This window comes from Helicoverpa armigera, chromosome 17, assembly GCF_030705265.1.
Source record: "Helicoverpa armigera isolate CAAS_96S chromosome 17, ASM3070526v1, whole genome shotgun sequence".
Taxonomy (NCBI): domain Eukaryota; kingdom Metazoa; phylum Arthropoda; class Insecta; order Lepidoptera; family Noctuidae; genus Helicoverpa; species Helicoverpa armigera.
Window position 1 is genome coordinate 8,963,081 of NC_087136.1, and position 23,895 is coordinate 8,986,975.

Here is a 23,895-nt window from a genome sequence, read left to right on the forward strand (position 1 = left end):
CATTCAAGCAGTTAAATAAAGAAACGGACTTACATTCAACTAATATCATAAAATACCTGTCATAACATTGACTACCACGCAAAACTATTTTGTTAACTGAAATTACATACCTATTAAATTAATAATACTGCATGAATACATAGGTACTTTACCTTTATAGAAACGAACATTTCAATTCAATAGGTTAAATAGCAAAATAAATAATAAGCGGTCACCATTCATTGAAGCATAAAAATAAACTGCTTGACAGAAAAAACGGGCATAAAAGAGCTCCCCTTCAAAACACACTATAAGAACGTCGGTAAACCCTACTTGACCCGACGAAGTGTGTTGGATGCAAACCTTATTACCGTGTTTAATCCTCTTATGAAGACTACCTCCTTACCCCCTTTTCCCCATCCCTTAACTCCCCCAACTCCCCGAGATCTTGTATTTTTAATGCGTAAAGTGTTTTTGTTTAAAATTTACATCAATTAGGGACTGTCGCACATCGCTGTGAGGTGAGGGTGGGATTTTCGGCTGCGAAAATTTGGGATAGGGATGGTTGTGTGATATCGAAACGTTTGAAATAATATTATGTATGCACCTTTTCGAAGTTAAGCTGGTGTATCGATATTTATTGATGATTATTCTTAAAGCGGGTTAAGGAGAGTTCAACTAATTTTGACTATAAAATACTACTGAAAATATGAGCTACAAATAAAAAAAACATAGCTAAAATAACCCAGCTAATATTTCCATTTCATCTGACTTTGTTTAACGGTCTATAAAAGTCTACAAAGGTCCGTTGTTGTTTTATTACCGAACTCTAAAAAAAGGGAACAAATTCTGTCGTGTCAGCATGACTCAGTGCTATGTGAAAGGTAAACAAGCAGTGACATTGATACAAAATTAATGAAATAAGCAATAAATAAACACAAGGGGAAGTTTATTAGGGTAAAAGTTTATCATGATTTGGGTACCCAATTTTTTTGGCTGTCACTGTAATAAAAAATCTATTCTGTAACTACTGCATTGGATTCGATTCTAATGAAATTAATTTGGGAAATATGACTATGAATGAGATAAAGAAAACCATTCATCAGCAGCATTTCTATCGTCCCACTGCTGGGCATAGGTCTCCTCTCACAAAACGAAGGATTGAGCGTTAATCACCACGCTTGCTCAATGTGAGTTGGTAATTTCAGACTTTATAGTGCTAGTTTCCTTGAGATGATTTCCTTCACCTTTTGAGAAAATCATTATCGGATAATTTTCTTGTTCCCGATTTGAATATTTACGCACAAAACATCCGAAGATCGTCTAAGAAAAGAAAATTGATACCAGCACATAAACCTACATATTTATGCAAAAGCTTTTACCTTCCGTAATTCCTGTTTACGAAGAAATAAATAAGCATTGAGTTCACTTCAGGGAATTCCAAATTACTTAGTCTCCTTCAATTTAAGGCGTCTCTTATGAAATTTAAATTTAGTAAGAAACTCTTTATGGCATTTTGTTAAAATCTTAAGATATTCTTCAAAAGGATGTGAAATTTTGTACTCCTGAAAGATGTGGGTAATTTCATATAAACGAAAACATTAAAGGGGTTTTGGCTTTCGGTTTTAGGAGATATGTTTCTAAGAATTCGATAATGTCTATAGAAATGTTTTGAATTTGACAACGAAAATTATTGATCTTAGGTTGAAATCTTAATTGGGCTGAAGTGATCTGAGGAATTTCAACGTATTTTTGTCAACCAAAACACACATAGCTGTGAGAAATGAATAAGTATAATTCATTGTTCATCCTTATTCTAGCGTAAGCAAACAGGCAGATAATATATGGCACAAGAATATTAACCTCTTTATTCCAGCCTAATTTAAACTTAGTAAAGTTCAAAGACCTTTCTAAGTACCAACATAATGTACGCGTTGAGAATAATAATTTAATTTAAAGACCCACCAACATAAATGTATCCTTTTTGCTAACATTACCTGCCCGACAGACGGAATACAGCGCAATAAACTTTATTATGTAAAAGATACATGAGAAAAGGTAATGAGATAATATTTCAAGCTGTAACTTGGATAATATTAATCACAGAAAACATGAATGTTGGGTTTTATCGTTTAAACGATCGGGGACAGTTTTGTTCTGATTCCGTTGAGAGATTATGGTTATAATACAGGTACCGAGTTGAATAAAAAAAGGTCCCCTGTTTAAGTGGTGTATGATGTATATTTTTATACGTTTCATTCTATTGAAAACTTCTCATACGACTTTTCCAAGGGACTCTTAAATCAGTTTATATTGTAGAGTTCTAACATTGTTTGTTAGTTGATCAAATATCATAAAATTAAAAATAATAAATTAATAAAAATGCAATTCATAGAATGTGTAAAATTCATTGAAAGTAATTAAATTACTTCTGTACAAATAAAGTCAAATTGACAAGTTGAACAAATAAACTGAAAATATATCCGAATACAGTTTTCCTATCTAGTTAAAAATTTCCCGGACGCATAAAAACTAGCCGTGCGAAAAAATTGTAGGTGAAATAGGATATTCCAAAAATATGACACAAATAAAAAAGGATTTTATGGTATTCCGTGTTATTTATTTAAAAATGTGAGATTTTGTTTACCGTATATTTTCTCGTATAAATAAAATAAAGTATCATAACTTTATATTTCTATAAGCTCTGCCAATGATTTAGTGAGTACGTTTTACCCGCAAATTAATGTTATTGTATTACTTAACGTTTGAAAATGGATGGGTGACCATGTTGGACGAACATTACCTATGCTCAACTATATTTGATTGTGACATGAAGGTTAGTATATAATTTAATGTACGTAGTCACAAAACTAACTAGCTAACAAAACCCGCAATCCAAACCTAACTAAAAATACATACAAATTATCTGCAGACTACCCTTAATTGTTGAGCACCCTTTCATTCGGTATGAAGCAGGAAATGAGTGCTATAGAACTCCTTACGATACGTGCTCCGATTCTAAATGTTACCACTCAGAGAATCGAATGGGTACGTAATTGAAAAATCGTTTTCGATGATCGAGAAAAAGTCTCGATTCTTTCGCAGGGTTGGTAGTTTGCAGGTAGCAAAGTTGTTTGAGGGTTGAATATGATTTGATTATGTTGTTTTGAGTCGGCAATTGTTTTTTTTTTGTATGGAGTATGTTCGTTTTTTGAAGGTTTTATTTTTATTTAGTGACAATTGTACTGCGATTGTTTTTTTCATAGGAAAGTTCACCGGTAGCGACTTATAACTTTTATAACTTATCTATCCGCCGACATGCGATTAGAGATAGTATTGTGATATAAGCTCGATATAAATTGTGTTTCATAGCAAAACAATGGATAGGTCGTGACAGAAATCCGCAGAAATCAAAAGTTGAGTAATTCAAGCATAGTTTATTACTATTAGCTGCTCCAATTAAAAACGTTGGTTACAAACATGGTTGAGCAATTGTCAACTTAAGCCTCCTTAATTAATCTATAGTTTACATTTAACACCCGTTAAAGTCAACCTCAATAATTTAACTAAACCATGACTATCAGATCAAAAGAGGAAATTAATATTAATCATTACACTTAACAGACAGACAGTAAGCACATACCTTAATATTAATTATTGTTATGATTGACTCGAGTTATGATAATTACTGTTTGCTTCTGTTAAATCGGGATCAATACTCAACTGTAATTAAGGGAAAGAGAATTAATTAGGCAAATGGTTGTTTAGTCAAGGGGATTTGGTTGTTCTTGATGTTACAGGTTGTTTTTAATCAGGTTAATTTTCAGTCAACTGTTACGGAGTACTATAGGGTACCTGGCAAGATCAAATGGCAAAATAAGTGATTACCATTAAGGATAAGATTCGGTATTTTAGTAAAAATATAAAGAAAACGTATTATGTTTATGGACGTTACGTATATAGGTAACGTATTCTTATGTAATCTATTCGTATATGCAAAAAACTTGTATGGAAAAACATTGTAAATCTCAAGACTTTGTTTGTTCAACTTCTGGACCGATTTGATCAACTCTTTCAGTATAAGATATCTTCTTCAACGTGGAGAGCTATAAGGATTTTTATCCAAATGCGCGGATTAGTTCCCACTGGACGCAAATCTCAATTCTGGTAAACGAACTATTTCAATTCAATTCGTGGTTTCCACCACAATCACCCAATGAATACCTAAAATTTTAATCAAACATTACTGCGGCGGAATAATCAAACAATTCAATAAATTATAAATGTTGTGTTCAGTCAGTAGGATATTATTGTTTGTGTGTACGTGGTAAGTTTAACACGGTTTGTTGGCTTTGTCTCGTGGCCACTTCACGTCTGATTGCTCTCGCACTTGACTGTTAACTTGCGATTGTATGTAGTTGGTTAACAATCGTAAGTTAACAGTGTTGACAATGATTGGTTTATGGTTATTTAGCGGATTAGATAATGTTTCATTTAGTTACGTTTTAAAAAAATTACAAAAAACCAACCTAAGTAAAGTTAACCTCGATAGAATCAGAGTAGTTTTATTTAAATGTCTAATAGTCGCGTAAGTGTCAGAAATCAACAAGTTAACAAAAGTTCCAAGGTGATGGAAAATCATTAATCAATAGTTGCCTTTAAAATATCAAAGAGTAACGCCATAATATAAATATTATATTTATTACAGAATCACACAGCTTTGCTAGTTCCAAACTAAGTTTGACGTAGTATATCCAGAATGCCCCCTATTTTACTTTTTGTTCCGAGCCTTTCTAGCAGGTAACCTAATATGATCCAATAACCAGTAACTAATAAGGTTCAATAGCTAAACAAGTAAAAAGCAACACATTTTCACTCAACCACATGTAACAAGTTCACAATAACACTTAACTTCTAACTTAAACCCTTCAAGTATTTGAACATAACTCGGCAATTTCCGCATGTTTTCCGATTGTTTTTCCTTCGTCCAAAAACCCACACTACGTATGTAATAAATTTGGTACGTGGGCAAAGCCGTAACATTGGTGATAAGTTGCCTTTACAGTAGCCGCACACTGCAAACTTTTAGTCGGCCGATAGTTCGTTTGGGCTCATAAATCAGTCATCATCCGCCTAGCCTTTACAACTATGTTGGGGTCAGTTTCCAGTTTAACCGGACGCAGCTGAATACCAGTGTTACACAAGAAGCGACTGCTAATCTGGCCTCTTCAACCTAATTACTCGGGCAAAAAAAACCCCTGGAAAGACTGGTTGTCAGACTTACTGGCTTCTGGCTCGAAACGACTACCAAAAATGTTCAAATGAGAGCCAGGATCTTATTGTGCCTTCCGAAACTACTCATAAATCAGAATGGAGACTTTACAAGGATCAAGTCATTGACCGGTATCGGAATTACTAAAATCTATGATTTGAATCAAGATTTTCTTTAAGATATTTTTTTTTTGCCAGCCATCGCCTCAACTATCGGCCTACTATTTAGTCTGCAGTGTACTTGAACTTTTAGGCTGCGCTTGAACTATTGTCAGAACGTGATCAGAATTCTGAAAGGTTAGAACGATGACTGATTTTTGATCGTATGCCATCAATGTTTTTTGGTGTGACCTTCGTAATGTTGCGATAGATAACGTAATTTGTTTGAAACTTTGAATTTACATAAGTGACGTAACGAAACCCGATTTCAGGGAATGGAAGCTTTTTTTTTCTTCAAAAAATATGTATCTTATAACGCATTAGTGTTGGCTCCAACTCAGCTAAAGTAAATAAGTAGATATAGGTGAAGATTCTTCATACCAGAAAATGAACAGAACACATAAAATATAATTCATATTGAAAATCTTTTACTTAGCTTTTAGAAACGTAGCCTTCTTATTATAGAAACAAGAACAGCTAACAAAGTTTACCCAACTAATTTATTCTTTATCTCCCTTTTCAAACATTGAGCCAAAATCCAGGTAATCACACACACAACTTCTAAAACAACTCCTAAGGTAAGGAATCCTAAATACATGACTTTGGACACCATTTGACCACTTTCAGGGGATAATGGACAGTCTAGTCCTAGTTTTGGTTCATTTAAGTTACCTAACTGGATTACTGGTAGCTTTATCCCCTGTAATTACACGTAGTTTTCAAATTCCTCGGCAAAAATCCTTTGTCTTAACATAGAAGGTCTATTTGACTCCTTAATTGTGCTAAAGTATCTCAAGTAGAGGAAAACCAGGGTAGATATAAAAGTTTGGAGTTGAACGCCTACAGCCACTTGACATGTAAAGCTACTCTCTGACAATTTCCAAGTTTAGGAACCTTTTAAGGGTTGGGAAGTAACGTATATTCTACGTAAGATCACCGGGTGTGAGTTAAGCAGAATTATGGCGTTCCAATTTATGTACGGAAGTGACAAGTCTATTGCTGGAAAGCGGTAGCAAATTCCAGGAATACTATTTAATGTAATCAACAATCTAATGGTAAATCTTCATGTGATTTGACTAATGAAGAAAGTAATAAAACTAAGAGGTATGTAAGTCCTAGTTTTATATAAGGTTAGGTGAAGAAGCACTCATGCAATCCACAAATATATAGCGTTACACATAAATATTCATACTCTTCATTCGCAGTCTACAATACATATTTATCTACCTGTTGCTCAGAAAAATGAAATAGTACAGTTTTCTTTGATAGTTTTCAACATCAGAACATGGAGCGTAGGTTTTAAAGTGTGCAAGAACACGGAGCAAGGAACGATAGCGGAGATCGGAGATGCCATAAGGAAGGTAGGCCAGGTGCCTTCTTCTAGGTCATAGTAACATACGGTAAGCGAGATCAGTTACTAGACTAACTAACGAAGCGTTCGGGTTCCTTGTCGAATCAATACCAATCTGTCAAAGATGTTTTGATTGAGTAGTGATTTAATTTATAAAATAATGCGGCGGGTTCTAAAGACGGCGTGTAAAGGCCAAGCTAGGATTGTTTCTCGTCCCCCGAACACCCGCTTTTTGGCGCGCTACATCTCCAGTAGTCATTTTGTTCTCCATGGTGCAGTCATTGAGAAGGTAAGTGCTTAACTTTGAACCTCTGTGGGCGTTTCCTGAGAGCTTCGGCAATTTGTTTCACATCAAAAGTGTCTAGAACTTCTGCCCCTTTGAGCTATCACTTTCATTCCTTGAATGTGGGCGTATGTGGTTTAGGTGGAACAAGGAACTATTGCGTGTAGAGGTGTCTTTTCTATTATTGTATTATAGCAAAAATAAAATATAGAGGAGAGAACTGATGTGATCGACTATGCCAGAAATTCGATCAAACAAGCCCACAGAAGCAGGCAAATTTTTTAAGTGTCCTATTTTCAGCTTTTTAGCGACATTTCTTCTCCTTTCCTTTTTTATCCCAAATTATTTATGTTACCATACATCGGTCGTCAGTAAAATCCAATAGGTTTGTAACATTTTCAATACTATCTCATTCCTTGAATATTCTCAACACAAATTCCTTTAGCAATGATCCTGTGGAACTTCCAAAAATCGGACACCATTTCACAACACTTGGACACCAGAATTCAGTGCAACGCTACCTGATTAATGGTCACTGTACGTTTAAAACGGACTTAAATAACATTTTTACAGACCGTGAATTATTTATCGTGAGTCATGAATAAAATTCGTATACATTTTTCAAGGATCATTTTGTGACATTTTAGTGCCCTCTAGTATTATTTGAAAGAATCTTACAGCAGAAAACCACTGTTATAACTGCTAAAAAAAATACTGGCTTCAATCGCATTCTGAAAAAACTTGGAAATACGGAGAAACTCGTCATGACATAGGCCACCCATCCACAAACCGACCGCATCAAGCGGTGCTTAACCTCGCGACCGAGCGACCCAAGTGTTTCTTAGCTTAGCTAAACATATTTTAATAGTCACACCATTAATTTAACACACTAATTAACATAAGATTCTACACTACATAACGCTTAAAGTTTCCAATTTACAGTCGAGGTCCGGTTACTAACTTACGGACGATAAGTAGGTAACTACCGGTCAGAAGCAAATTATTGAGGGTACCCTTAGTTGTTTAACTTAGGTAATTACCCCTTTTTGTTACCGGTGGCATGGTGGTGTGTTTATGGTGTATTTTGATTTGAAGGAGCATTTTTTGGGAGGTGTTGCTGGGAATGTTATTTTTCATGGCTTCTTTTTTTTGCAGTTAAAATGATAAAGGGTTTAAAAGGTGCTACATTGTAAATATTGATGAAAGGAATGCTAATCGAATTAGCCTAATTTCACCAATAGTTTTTGACTTTGAATATTTGGTTAGAAACATTAAAAGCGCAATTTATCAAATGACCTTAAACCTATACTAATTAAAATATATACCCTATATTAGTTTGATAGATACCTAAATAAAAACTTGCCATAAATCTTAACGCAAACGTTTTTGTTCTTAAACGTGTATCAAAAGAAATATTTATCAATCTCAAACAATCCGAAAAAACCTACTTTAATTAAATTTCGTAAACGCTAAATATATTTATACAACCTCGACTGCGACTGCTAGATAAATAACGCCAAGTTCTGACTTAAAATACTTTCCAAGATAAATTCTGTTACCCAATTTTAAATCACATTTTACTCCACACAACCCCACACTGTAAATTTATTGCCCAAACCACTTAAACTCATTAAATTCCACGTGTGTTTATCAAGTAATACCCGAAATAAGTTTAATAAAAGCCTGACCCTAAAACCGGACATATAAATGTTTCGTGAAAATAATTATCCAACTTAAACAATAAAAGGACCCAACTAGTGCTGGGACTAATTTGGTCTTCGGATTGTTGCTCTGGTCCAACCCTGGTCCTTTCAAATACCTATTTTCACCAAACTCCAGCTCTTTTTTCCAAAAAGGTCGGATCACGCTTCCCGCTCGAACGACTCCGGAGCCGCAAAAGAAATTACGTGTCAAAACGTGTTTTGAAACTTTTATAAACTGATTTGCATTGTTAAAAGATAAAATTAACAAAATCTAAGCAGAAAATTGTGAGAAAATGAACTTTTGGCGTTGTCTGACTTTTATCGCTTTTTCGAGGTCAGACAGTCAGGGACAACTTTCAGGATTAAGCTTTTTTGCCAGCTAAGACTGATTCACTTAAAATTTTCTAAAAAGTCATCCGAAAGTCATTCTCAAATACGAAATAGTTTACTCTACCTATAATAAAATTATTTCCGAGCACAGCAATTGGCTGGGACCCAAAAAGTTAGTTAACGGCCTCTTTCTAGGGTAATTATTTTGACCCAACGACAACACTTTGGGTTCACAATTATATAGGTAATTTCATTTTTAATTAAATTAAATTCTCTTTGTCATAGGGTTGCCCACTGTTCCGGAGGTAAATATAAAACATTTACTGTAACACTCATTCTAAATTAACGTACCTACTGAAGTAAGGAAAGAAACAGCAACCTATTTGAACAAATGCATTATGAGAACAATCAATTAATATTCTTAGCAGCACCAGAATAACCCACTTAACCACAATTAAAATGCCAGACAAAGAAACAACTGCATCACTACCAGACAAAAAAAAAACAAAAGAAAACTACAGAATAAACTTACCTAATGTTCAGAAAAATCTTAGATCTCTTCAACAACTGATTTTCTATCCTAAAACACATTTCGTATTACATCGATCACTTACAGAGAAAATCCGCGCGGAACGAGTATATTAAGCTCAACGAACACTAGGTTTGGCGGCCATCTTAGCTTTCTCGTCTCGGGGGCCCGGTAACGAGTTGACCGCTAGCCAAACCGCAGGGTAGCTGCCTTAGGGCCCCTACGCATTGTGCGGTTAGCCGGAATGCGGTCAGCCGTGCGGCTGACCGCAACAAAAGGTTTGTATGAGAATGTAGTTTTCATTCGCACTACGACGCGGCTGCCGCCCGACCGCTCCGGTCGTTCTGAGCGCTGCGGCCCGACCGGCGGCCAGCCGGACGGTCGCTATACACACTACGCGGATAAGCTAGTTTGCGGTTGCCCGCCATTGACGGTACACGTGTTCACCAACATTCGCGCATTCTGATAATGGATTTCGATACCGAAAAATTTATAGTCGAGATACAAAATAGGCCAGCAATCTGGAATACTAAATCCGCAGAATATTCCGATAAAAACTTACGTTCAAAAGCTTGGGAAGAGTTGGTGGAGATTTATGGAGCTGATTTATCACAGGATAAAAAAAAAGAACTTGGTAAGTGCCAATCAGTTTATTTGAAAATATTGTTTTAGTGATGATGATCCATCTTCTTTATTGTCTCAGCCTCAGATCAAAGAAATAGGCAGATAGAGCGCTCAGAACACGCGTGTGTCCACCAAAGCAAATAGGTACAAAATCAAAAGCGAATACAAACTCGCGACAGTACCGCTCTGTCACTCGACGTACTTGCGCGCGATAAATGCCTACCGCTCGCTGGGCCGCCGGTCGCCCCACGCGGCTCAGGGCTTTCAACAGTCACACGCGGCGCGCGCGCTCCAATATTGATTATTTTTATTTCGTGGCCTGTTGTGCTGTTGGTTTTTATTAGGTTTTTTAAGCTACCTAACAAACTGATGGATTAGTTTGACTTGTGTTGGTTTATATGCGACTATTGTAAGAAAAAAATTATGGGTATTTAGAAACATGTTATATGTATGAACTTATTTAGTAATTCTATTTTTTTTTATAAATTAATACTTATCTACTTTATGATTTTAACATCAGAGATCGTTAGGTATGTATCAGTAATGACGACTCGGAACATTACGCGTGTCGCTACGCAGAAACCAATTTTAGGTATGTATCAGCACTCGGCGAAGTTGTAACAGGGGGTATGGCACTTGTGCTCGAATATACCATATAGACAGTATGGAATAATAATATTAATAATCAAGCGCTCGAGCTTTTAAGGTTCATTTTATAACGCAGCTAGGAATTTTAGGTAGTTGGGGAACTTGTAGGTGCTTATAACAGTAGGTATGGACTTTTTTGTATGGAGTGATTTATCTGTTACGTAGGTAGTAACTATTTAGTAATTTGTGGTTTAAACACTGCAAAAGTTGTTCACAAAAACTAAGAAAACAAGATGGGATATCTGTCCACAGATAACTCTTGTTATTATTATTGTTTTCGTATTTATTTTCCGTAAAATATTTTCGGCTCACTTGAACACAAAACCTTGACAGTAAATCGTTTGTGATACCAGTAGCTATGACGGGAAAATTACCCTGAATTAGGGGAATGTGTATTGTGTATAAGAAACATCGATGTTGCATTTAAATTCATGACGAATATTTTTAACCGACTTCCCAAAAATGAGGAGGTTGTCGGCCGGTATGTTTTTTTTTTGTGTATGTACATCGATTACGCCGAGGTTTATAGACCGATTTACGTGATTCTTTTTTTGTTCGACGCGGCATAGTTGCCAGTTGATCTCATAGTCATCAGGTCAGGATCTGATGATGACGCTAAACAACAATATTATAAGAAATTGGTGCAAAACAAAGGCTGTTAAAGTTTAAAATTAAAGCGAGATACCTACTCGTAATTTCCTAAGACTAAACTAAATAATAATCCAAACTAATATTATAAATGCGAAAGTAACTCTGTCTGTCTGTCTGTCTGTCTGTTACGCTTTCCCGCTTAAACCTCGCAACCGATTTTGATGAAATTTGGTACAGACAATCTTTAGACCCGAGACAGAACATAGGCTACTTTTTATTTCGAAAAAAAGGGATGAAGGGGTTGAAATAGAGGGTGAAAGTTAGTATGGGCTTTCTTAATTTCAAAAGATAAAACCATGAAATTTTATATTTAAGCACTTGATAAGAAATCATTAAACATTTGTTCTAGCATTTTTGAAATTTCGACCAGCTAGGGGGTGAAATAAGGGTTGAAAGTTAGTATACAAGTTCGTCAAATATCACGTCATAAGAAACAAAAAATCGTTTGTTCATTTTGAAAGTTTTTTTTTTTACCAGTGTGGGGTGAAATAGGGGTTGAATCCCTACTAATATTATAAATGCGAAAGTAACTATCTGTCTGTCTGTTACGCTTTCACGTCTAAACCACTGAACTGATTTTTATAAAATTTGGTACAGAGATAGAGTTGACCTTGAGAAAGAACATAGGATAGTTTTTATCCCGGACTTTTGAAGAGTTCTCTTGGAAACGCGATATAACCGAACTCGACGCGGGCGAAGCCACGGGCGGAAGCTAGTTATTTTAATAAATACCTATGTTGATTGTTATAATAAATTGTTTATATTTTAAAATTAAAAAACCTATTAATTAAATAGCTTATTAATTTACTGTGTTTAACTACAATATTTGAGAACAATTTAACTGAACAAAATATATAGCTGCCGCGCACACATACATAAAATCTGGCGTCACTTTGTTGTTCGCGCACGTTCTATCTGCCTATATTTCTTTGATCTGAGGTCTCAGCATATTTAAATGAAATTATCTTGCCAGATTACCCTCCCTTCGTTCATGAAATAATCTGCAAATAATTCTCGATATCTCAAAGCAGTTGTATTGTTTCTGCGCACACTATCCCGAGCAATTGATTCAGTCAGTGGATTATTTAATGAGTCTTCAAAAGAATACCCATCTTTGTCTCTCACGAAGTTGTGTAAAATACACGCAGACTTAATAATATCATTAATTAAATCGGTATTAACATTAATGGGTCTATGGAAAATCCGCCATTTATTCGCAAGTATCCCAAAAGTACATTCAATATAACGTCTAGCTCTGCAAAGCCTATAGTTAAACGTTCTTCTTGTAACATTTAAATCGCGTCTTGGATATGGGCGCATCATAGTTTTACTTAAGGCAAATGCCTCATCTCCTACAAAGACGTAGGAAAACTAGTGCTATTAGATTCTGAAATCGGTGCAGGTTCAGGGATGTTCAAGCGATTCTCCTGCATTTTTTTATAAAAGCTCGAATTTTGAAATATTGCTGAATCACCGAATCTGCCATATGCTCCAACATCAATTAAAATAAATTTGAAGCTGCTGTCACAAATTGCCATCAAAACCAGAGAATGAAAGCTCTTATAATTAAAGCACATTGATCCACTATTGTTAGGTGCTATAATTCTTATATGTTTCCCATCACAAGCCCCAATGCAGTGAGGGAAATGTGCTCGGTTAGAGAAATCATTTGCAATTTGAAGCCACTTTTCTTCCGTTGGTTCTGGTAGGCATATTTCTTTTAAGCAAAACCATATCGCGGCACATACTTCTCGTACTATTTCGGCGACTGTGCTAACTCCAATCCTAAATATGTAATGCAATTCAGCGAATGAGCACCCCGTTGCCAAATATCTAAAACAAATTTTCTTTATTGCAGGTCTCAATATTCAAAAAAAGTGGCGGAACATTCGCGACGCTTTTGTAAAGACCCATAAAGCAAGGATAAGTCCGAGTGGGTCTGCAGCGAAAAAAAAGGAATCTTATATATTTTATGATAATCTTTTATTTATAAGAGATACAGTAACTGTTAATCGCACAGACGGTAATGCTACAGTAAATGAAGATATTGGGACAACTACACGGGATGAAGACAATCCTTCATCAAATACTGTATTGGCATCAAAGAAAAGAAAGAGAAATAATGAAGACCACATTGGTGCACAGTTAGTCGGAGTTTTAAGTAAAAATTTAGAAAAAAAAAATTTGGATGATGACAACGATCGCCTTTTTTTCTTGTCATTGGTAAAGGATTTTAAGAAAATACCCGATCACCTACGAATGCAAACCAAGTTAGATATTTTAAGAGTAATTAATGACGCACAACATTTTTCTGATTACTATGCAAACACACAGTGGAGTTCTTCAAGGCCCAATTCCTATCGTGGATACCAAACGACGCAGTATTCGAGAAATAATCCCAACAGTCAGCCTATGTATCCGTCGGAATTCGGACGACCACATTCTCAAGCGTCCGCAGCGAGTCCGTCGCAAAACTTGGATGTACAATCACCATTATCAACGGGCCAAGAGTCTCAAAATAGTGAACACTCGTCTTACTTGGAACTTTTTAATTCTTTAAATGATAATGACAATGATTAAAATGTGAACCCACTTTCTTTTGAACCATAAATAATAATAAATTAACCACATACAAAGTGTAATTTATTTTTCTTACCTTAGCACTAATGTTAACTTTAATTCCGGCTTAATGCAATTTCGAAACTGTGTATTTTGCTTTGTTATATTGGTTTTTAATATGTTCAAAAGTTCTTCAAACGATTTCAGACTCATTCTAGTATATCCAAAAAACTTGTCTCCATACTTTTTGAGCTCTTCGAAAAACAATTCAAAATGCTTGCTTTCATCTCGAGTTTGCAAATAAGGATGCACCCAGTACCTTTTTTTCTGTTTCTTTTTATAACGCGAGTAAATATAATAAATAGCTGCGACATCTTCGACGTCCATCTTGGAAATGAGCCGATCCAACCGCAAACTACTACGGTTTCTAAACGCACTTTCCGGTTGGAGTTGCGGCTATCCGCCACCCGGCTAACCGCAAGCGCAACCGCTTCCTACGGTTATCCGGACGGCTGACCGCACTCCGGCTAACCGCACAATGCGTAGGGGCCCTTAGGGAGACCTGCTTGAAGGTAGACGTGAAATGTATTGGGTATTTCTGTAGTAGGTACGTTTCTGTGTAGGCAGATTAGTGGGGATTGTTTGAGATTGGTGTGAAAGTTGTATTAATTTGGGAATAGGATGATTGGACAAATTATTGCTGACATTAAAATGTGGATGAGTGAATAGTGTCCATCCATGCTTAGGTACTTCGGACGTAGTGCTACCAAAAATGCATCTATTATTTTGGTTTCAAAAGTGACTGTAAAGCGTTAGGTATCATTTTTTTATTATTCCGAGCTGTATGTATTGTCTCAAAATCGAAAAAAAAAACATATACATGAAAAACAGTACTTTTAGAACATCAATACTTGCATGAGTAAATACCCAAAAATAACCACTCTTGTCTCTGAATGTGCTACGACTTTCTTATTTAATTTTCTTAAGTTAACAATTACAATTTAAAATATTCTTCTCCAACTAATTCTTCCTCATCACAAGTCAAAATGAGACAAGAAATACTCGCTCACTATTACACTAAGTGCTGACTAGCAAGGGATCATTACTCAACGTTCTATTCTCTATGGAGCGATGGCTGACCGGCCGTCAGATGACAGCGTTTGACACTTCCAATACTCTGTTAGGAATTGCAAGGATTGTTGGAATATTTTGCTGTTTGTAGTTAATTTTAACGATTATTCACTTAAATATGTTTAGTTATATGGAATACTAAATATTATTAAGAGAAATACTGGCCCGTTCTGTATTTTTTTGTTTTGGTTTTATAATAGGAAATATATTTCCTTCAGAATGTGAGTGAAACCGGTAGCTAGTGGTTAATGTAATCACTTAGTAACACTTTGTTTTAATAAAACGTTGTATTACAAAAAATACATGATTTCTAGCTCTAGTCAAATAACTTTGCCACTCTGAAGTCAGCAATTTGATGCTCCACGCATGCTCAATTTTGTTCATGCATTTTCACTATTTAACATTCCACATTACGCATCCAAACTATCTAAAAATGATACCATAATAGTTTCCAAAATGCAGGAACAATATCAAATTATTTCTATGCACAAATGCAATGTAATTTTCAATCGGTACTCATCGTAAATGCATTACAATGCAGCTTTGTTTCATTATTTGCTGAATATTTTGAAAGATACAACCAGACTGGTGAAACAATTGAATTTGCTATCATTACATCGTTCTCGTAACAATCACAATATTTAAATTACATTGTATTCGATTTTTCGATTAACCTATTTTCCAAAGTTAATTTGAAAATAAATACTTTCTAGAACTACCTTGTTCTTGTACTAACTTGTTCAAAGTGAGTAATTATTCATTTATTTTGCGTGACAATTGCGCTATCGTATCCTTAAATAATAATAATAATAAGCCCCGCAGGGCATCTGAGGCGGATGACGGGGAGTAGCGACCCCGCGGGGCTATATATCCGAGTGCTCCAGGGAGAGTATACTGTCCCCCATCTCCGGCTTGCCGGAGTGAAGCATGACGGGGGATAGGTCTCCCGCCTCTTGGCTTGCCTTCACCGGCCGGTCAGAGTGGAGTCGCTAGAGCAAGGTTCGTCCTGCTCGGAGGGTAGGTGCCTCGTGGTAAGTGGCGAGTGGGCCGGTGATGCTGGACCCACAGGGAGCGCGTGATCTGCGTTTAAAGTCCGCCGAGGTATCCTCACCCTTCTCAGCCGCTCATGTACCTGTTGCCCTCTTGTTGCTTTTCAGTGACTGATTCCCGGGGGCCCAGTAAGTGAGTTGGCGAGTCTCCACCTGCCATTTTTACGTGTATTTATTACATTGTTATCGGCAGGTGCCATAGTTCCCGTAGTTTCCCCATTCCTAGTCCATTAGCATCCCATCACAATAGCCCAAGTAGTTTTCATCCATAGTTAGCAATAGTTTAGCACAGAACCGGGGATTGTCCTTGGGTACATTTCTATAGTGTATACAGGGATAATCGTCGGTTTTGTGTCGCCATTTCATTAAAGTTGTCTCAAAAGGGCTTCAGCGTGTTGGCTTCGGCCCCACGTTCGCCTCCCAAAAATCCGGGACTCTGTAGTCCCGAGGTCAGAAAGAGACATACATTTATAATAATAATAACCCCCCCATGGGGCCACCTTGACGTGGTGGGGGGGCTTAGAGGAGGCATGAGCAATTAATCTAGAGGTCATAACAGCTAGACCCGACCCTGCAATAAAAGCAGGAGGTACGAATATAAAAGTCACTAACACCTTGACGAACCCTTCTAACCAACGGTCCCAAACCAACCCCTCCAATATGGAAACTAGATCCAAGAAGAAACGTATAGGGCCGCTGCCCGGGGGCGATCGCCGGGGCACACCTGGAGCTGACGCTGGGTGTCTCAGCATGCGATCCGTCAGTGGTGAGGAGTTGAGCAGGCGGGCTTCCACCATACAATATGCTACAGCCGAAGTCAGTTTAGAAGTAGACAGAATGAGTAGTCCAATAGAACCCTATAGTCCAAGTACGATATCATACGTACCTTCACTCTCATCATCACCTTCAATTGTCAGTTTTAACATAGAGAATACACCCATGTCCGATGGGAATGTACCCCACACCCCGTTACCTGAGGATGTTGCGCAGGAGGCACAAGCCGCTGAGCCTGCACCCGCCTCAGGTACAAGTCGTGCGCGCAAACGATGGTCAGAAGAGATGAATAAGTTCATCTGGCGCACGTATCTCATAGCTACCAAACTCAACACTAGTAAAATCTACCTCCAGCAACTTCATAGCGAATTTTCTCAAAAATATCCAGAGATGCAGGCATCTCGACAAAGATTAGGGGATCAATGTAGAGCAATTATTAGAAGTAAGTTACTACCACAAGAAACCTTAAACCAAATAAAAAACGACGTCACCATCTACCTACAACAAACTCACACTGAACCAAACATACAACCACACACTCATAATCAGCAAGGGGTAGGCCAACGAAGGCGATGGACCACCGAGCAAAATGAATGCATTGTTAGAAATTATTACAAAATTACAGAATTAGGACAAAATAGAACAGCTTATAGGCAGCCTCTTTTCCAAGCAGTCATTGCAGAACGTCCAGAATTAACTGGAGTGACTGAACAAAGGATATCAGACCAACTTCGAGTCATCTTCAATAACAATATGATATCTCAAGAGAGGCTGAAAGAAATTCAAAATGAAATATCTAACAATTCAATTCACACGTGTAATACCATAACAGACCCTACCCAGTACGTAACACACACAAACCAATCTAGAAATGAAGAAGTAGTAGAATACTCGTCACTCAACCACACCCAACTCTCACCTATTCCACTAACACCGACCCAAACACCACAAACGCACTCACAACTCCAACCAGAGACCGAAGAAAATCATTCGTATTTCACCTGCGACACAGAAAAAATTAGGGAACAGTTTACAACTGCAATAGATAAATTTAGTAATACAAATCCAACCAATAGACCGTACATACCAAAACAAAAATCTTCTAGGAAGTTAGCACAAATCGTAGATTACATAAACACAAAATTACTACGTGAACATATTTCAAAAGAACAAGATTTTAACACAACACACACAATAATCTACTGTGCAGCCTATACAGCAGCCATATGTAATGGAGCTAAAATTAGGGACTTAACAACGACGACTAATCCACCACCGAAAAAAATACCCATCTGGCAAAAGAGACTTCAAAAAAAGATTCAGGAATTAAGAAGAGATATTGCTAGGCTGTCAGAATATATTAAAGGTCAACGAAGCAGCAGACTTATAGTTCTAGTAGAAATAATAAAACACAAACATCATGTACACTCACAGCATGAAGAACCTAATTTAAGTAACGAAGAATTTCTTGACACTCTAAAACAAAAACTTAATGCAGCAGCGAGCCGACTAAAAAGATATATTAACTGTACACTTAGAAAGAGGCAAAACTCCGAATTTAAAAATAACGAAAAACTATTCTACAGACATCTAACATCAGATACACAGAGTAACACAAGAAGAGAAACAGGACAGACACAAACGCCGAACGCCACTGAGCTGCACAGATTTTGGGCTAATATCTGGTCGGAATCTATAGACCACAATACAACCGCTGACTGGCTAGACTCAGATACTGATTTAACTAACAGAATTACACCCATGCAATTTGAACTTATCCCAGTAGATATATTTACACGAGTTCTTAACAAAACCCATAATTGGAAGGCACCTGGGAGTGACCAAATCCATAACTACTGGTACAAAAAATTGACAACTTTACATCCCCTACTCCACAATCACATTAATGACTTTCTGCAGACACCAAACTCAATGCCACACTTTCTTACACAGGGCCTCACCTACATGATTCCTAAGGACGCCAATGACTATCTAAACCCAGCAAAATACCGTCCTATTACATGCCTACAAACTATTTATAAAATAATAACAGGATGCCTAGCTGAACACTTTCATGAACACATCACCAAAAATAACATACTTGCAGAAGAACAAAAAGGATGTCGTAAAAGAAGCCAGGGATGCAAAGAACAGCTCGTAATAGATTCAGTAGCAATGAAAGTAGCCATAGCAAAGAAGAAAGACATCCACACCATGTACATTGATTATAGAAAGGCCTTTGACTCTGTGCCACACAGCTGGCTTCTAAAGGTCCTTCAGCATTACAAAATACACCCACAAATTATAGACTTTCTACACTGCTCTATGCAACACTGGAACACAACTCTTAAAACAATAGGTCACTCTAGTATAGTCACAGAAGAAATCCCAATACGCCGAGGTATTTTCCAAGGAGATGCACTTAGCCCTTTATGGTTCTGCCTTGCATTAAACCCATTATCTTATATTTTAAATCGGTCTAATTTTGGCTACACAATCAATACACCCCACAAGCATATAACTCTCACTCACCTCATGTACATGGACGACATCAAACTTTTCAGCGACACTACACAATCTCTCCATCGTCTGGCAGATATAACACAATCCTTCTCAAACGACATTCGTATGGACTTTGGGATAGATAAATGTAAAACTTTCTCAGTCAGTAAAGGAGAAATAGTCCAAAATAGCTATACACTAGACTCAGGTAATATTATCGAACCCTTAGAACCACACGCGTCGTATAAATACTTAGGTTTTCAACAAGCTCGACAGATCAAACAGAAAGATAGCAAAGATAGTTTGAAAAAGACATTTAAGCACCGACTTAATATATTATTCCGATCACAGCTCAATTCACGAAATACGTGTAAAGCAATTAACAGCTATGCTATACCCGTACTTACATACTCTTTTGGCATTATTAACTGGTCTCAAAGTGATCTCCATAATCTCCAGCGTATTATTAACACAACCCTCACAGCCCACCGAAAACACCACCCACGGTCCTGCGTGCAGAGGATGACTCTACCGAGAACCGAGGGTGGCCGCGGAATAATAGATATAGTAAATTTACACAACAAGCAAATCACAAACCTCAGGCAGTACTTTCATCATCACTCACAACAGTCCACACTCCACGAAGTCATAACACTTACAGATAATCACCTTACACCACTAAACCTAACCAATAGGAATCAGCAAAGAAACGAAAGAATCGTCGATGCAAAAGAAAAAATTGCAACATGGAAGCAAAAGTCTCTACACGGACGGCACTACCACGACCTGCAGCAACCACATGTCGACAAACAAGCGTCGAACGCCTGGCTGCAGCGTGGGGAGCTGTTTCCTGAGACTGAGGCTTTCATGATGGCGATCCAGGATCAAGTTATAGACACTCGCAATTACCAAAAGTATATAATACGCGTCCCCAACATCATAACCGACACCTGTCGGCGATGCCATTCTTGCCCTGAAACCATACAGCATATCACGTCTGCCTGCAGATCCCTGGCACAAACGGACTACAAGCACCGACACGATCAGGTAGCAGCAATTGTCCACCAACATATAGCACATAAATTAAATTTTATAGATAGGAAAGTAGCGTACTATAAGTACAAACCAAGTACGATACATGAAAACAATAATTACAGATTATACTGGGACAGGACCATCATTACAGATAAGACCATCCATTTCAACAGACCGGACATTACATTATATGATAAAAATACCAAAACTGCCTTTCTAATCGATATAGCCATCCCAAACACCCATAACGTTCAGTCGACCATCGCAGAAAAATTAACCAAGTACCAAGACCTGGCCATAGAACTGAAACGCCAATGGCAGGCACAAACTATCAATATTGTCCCAGTTGTAATCTCGTCAACAGGAGTAATCCCCAAAAGCCTAAAACGCAGTCTAGACATCCTACAGATCCCACAGTATATATCTCACATAATCCAGAAAGCTGTCATCTTAAATACCTGCCGAATAACCAGAAAATTTCTAACAACCTCATCCGTCACATCTACATATTCCATTTCATAATCCCCTGACCACGCTTGGCTAAGGCCCGTGTGATCAGATTAAAATACCCCTTAAAAGGGAGACAAAAAAACACATAACCAAAAATAATAATAATAATAAGTTTTTATTTATCCACAGTTACATAGTTTGCCTTAAAATTAACTTAGGTACATTGATTTGGTGTAACTATATGTAGTAGCAGACATTGGTTTTTTGGATCGGCGGTCCCCAAACTAGGCTAGGCCTGTATCTTGGGAGCCCGAGTTGCGGTTACAATGAGTACTTTTGTCGAATTATAGGTCGTTGTTTATGTGGACAAAAATAGAATATAAAAATTTAACAAACAAGACGTAAAGAAAACTAAGAAAGTTATAACTAATTGTAGCTTCTTCTAAAAAAATAAAATTGTCTCGTTCTAGACATTAAAAGTAAAATAAAATATGTTAGTAAAAAAATTAAAATTATAACAAAATGCTTAATTTAAATCGAACTTAGCTTATCAGTCTCAAAAAAGTGAGTGCGCGTGTGTATGTGTGTGTTTGTGTGTGTGTGTGTGTGTGTATGTATGTGTGTGTGTGTGTGTGTGTGTGTGTGTGCACATGCGTGCGAAGTATGCTAATGCATCCTTTCGAGTGTAGATTGTGTTGTGAGAAGATTTTCTGTCTCTTCGTATGAGAGTCCTGTTAGCCATTTTTTGATTATCTTCTTACACGAGGAAAGTGTCAGCTCATTTGTGTCGTGCGGTAACCTGCTGTGAACGTTATTAAAGACAGTTGTGTGGAGATAGGTAGGGCATCGTCTGGTTAAGAGGGAAGTCGTGCGTGGTATTGGAATTTTGAATAAACGTTTTGAGGTGAGTGTATTGTAGTCTGTTCTTTTTTTCAAGGTTTTGTGTGTGTGTAAGTATGCATTAAGAATAAATAGTTGGCGGACACGTAGAACTGCAAATTCTTTATATAGGGTGTCTGTTGGGAAGAGCCACGGCTTTTTAAGAAGTACTTTGATCACTGCCCTTTGGGCTCTTTCAAGGTCTATGAGTGTGGTTTTTCCCGCTCCTCCCCAAACAGATATACCGTATTGAATGATTGATTGGCATATGGCATAATATACCGTGAGGAGTATGTCTTTTGGTGTTCGGTCTCTAAGTTTTTTCATAATGTATATTAGTTTTCTTACTCGACCTGACAGAGATTGGATGTGTATTTTAAAGGATAGATTTTCATCAATGAGGAGACCTAGGTAGCGGATAGATTGGGTTCGTTGAATGTGATCACATGAACAGGTTTCTCTTGATGTGTTTGGAGTGCATGTATGGAATTTAAGTGAGAGATTAGGAGGTGGGCTGGATGTTAGAGTTTTGAAAAATGTGATTATTTTGGTTTTTTTTATGTTAAGTGTTAGCAGGTTGTAGTTCAGAGTTTGTGCTACTGTTGCTAGGCCTTCTTCAGCTAAATTAAATAAGTGTTCCCAAGTTTTGGAATGAAAGATTATGACAGTGTCGTCAGCGTAGGATATTAGTTCTGCGTTCGGAAGGTTCAGATTGAGTATATCATTCATATAGATTATGAAAAGAGTGGGGCCCAAAAGACTACCTTGGGGAACTCCGAAGTTGATGTGGAGTTTATTACTGGTGTATCCCTCAGATTTGACATACTGACTGCGGTTCGTTAGATAGCTGTGAAACCATTCAAGCGGCTTACCTCTAATACCGGATGACTCTAATTTTCTGAGGAGAAGATTTGTTGAAATTGTGTCGAATGCTTTGGCTAGATCTAAGAAAACCGCCATGCATCGTTCCCCCCTTTCGACGCAATCTGATATTTTATTTGTTAATAGCAAGGTGGCATCTTCAGTAGACTTCCCTTTTCTGAAGCCAAATTGTCTATTTGAGATGAGGTGGTTCTTTTCTAGGAAATTTATCAAACGTTTATTTACAACTTTTTCGAGGATTTTTGACAATATACTAAGGAGTGCAATCGGCCTGTAGTTTTCAGGTTTATCTGTGGGCCCTCCTTTGTGAATTGGACTCACTGCAGCGACTTTCCAATGTTCAGGAAATACACCTGTTTCTAAGCTGAGGTTGATTATATGTGTTAAGGGAACTATAATAGAGCTTTGTATTTTTTTCAAAAGTCTCACACCAATTTTGTCGGGTCCAGGGCTGCTATCGTTCTTTAGTTGGCTGATAAAGTGGGATATTTCTGTTTCGTCAGTGGGGTGAAGAAAGAAGGTGATAGGTGAAGGTTTGTGTGGCGTATATTTGCTAGTTAGGGATTCTTGAGTTTCAGATAATCTCGTTAGTATGGTATCGGCTAAATTTTTTCCTACTGCTGTGAAGTAAGAGTTGAATTTGTTGAGACAGTCGATTGGATCTGCGGAGTTTGACGTTACGTTTGATGTGGCATTTCTTTGAGCGTTGGGGTCGTAGATGGATTTTAGCACTTTCCACAGCATTTGAGGATTTTTGTTGTTTTCTTGTATTTGTCGGCTATCGTAATCAGTTCTCAGTTTTCTTAATATATTATTACAAAAATTTCTGTAGCGAGTGTAAATTAGCTTTTTGGAAGTATTTTCTGGATCAGACCTTAGGGACAGATGCAGGTTATCACGGTGTTTAATACATCTTATGAGTCCAGGCGTAATCCAAGGTTGTAAGTTAAGTTTGCTTCGCGGTATTTTAATTTTGTGTGTGTGTTTTTCTATTAAGTCTGTGAGTGTTTTCGTGAGTAAGGTTGCTGCTGCGCTCGCGCAGTTTTGACTCATAATGTCAGACCAGTCATGTTCAGCTAGTTCCAGGGCTATGTTCTCTTCGCTTA

The 23,895-nt window shown here is 37.3% G+C and overlaps 1 protein-coding gene and 1 long non-coding RNA gene across 2 annotated transcripts in view; one reads left to right on the plus strand and one right to left on the minus strand.

Annotated features, from left to right (window-relative positions):
* Window positions 1-23,895, minus strand: part of LOC110384298 (limbic system-associated membrane protein) — a 135,526-nt gene that overhangs the window by 38,156 nt on the left and 73,475 nt on the right. The gene's annotated exons all lie outside the window — the stretch shown is intronic.
* On the plus strand, window positions 9,823-14,165 carry LOC126055164 (uncharacterized). Its single transcript, XR_010277313.1, has 2 exons — window positions 9,823-10,239; window positions 13,387-14,165. It is a non-coding gene; the product is annotated as an uncharacterized LOC126055164 (long non-coding RNA).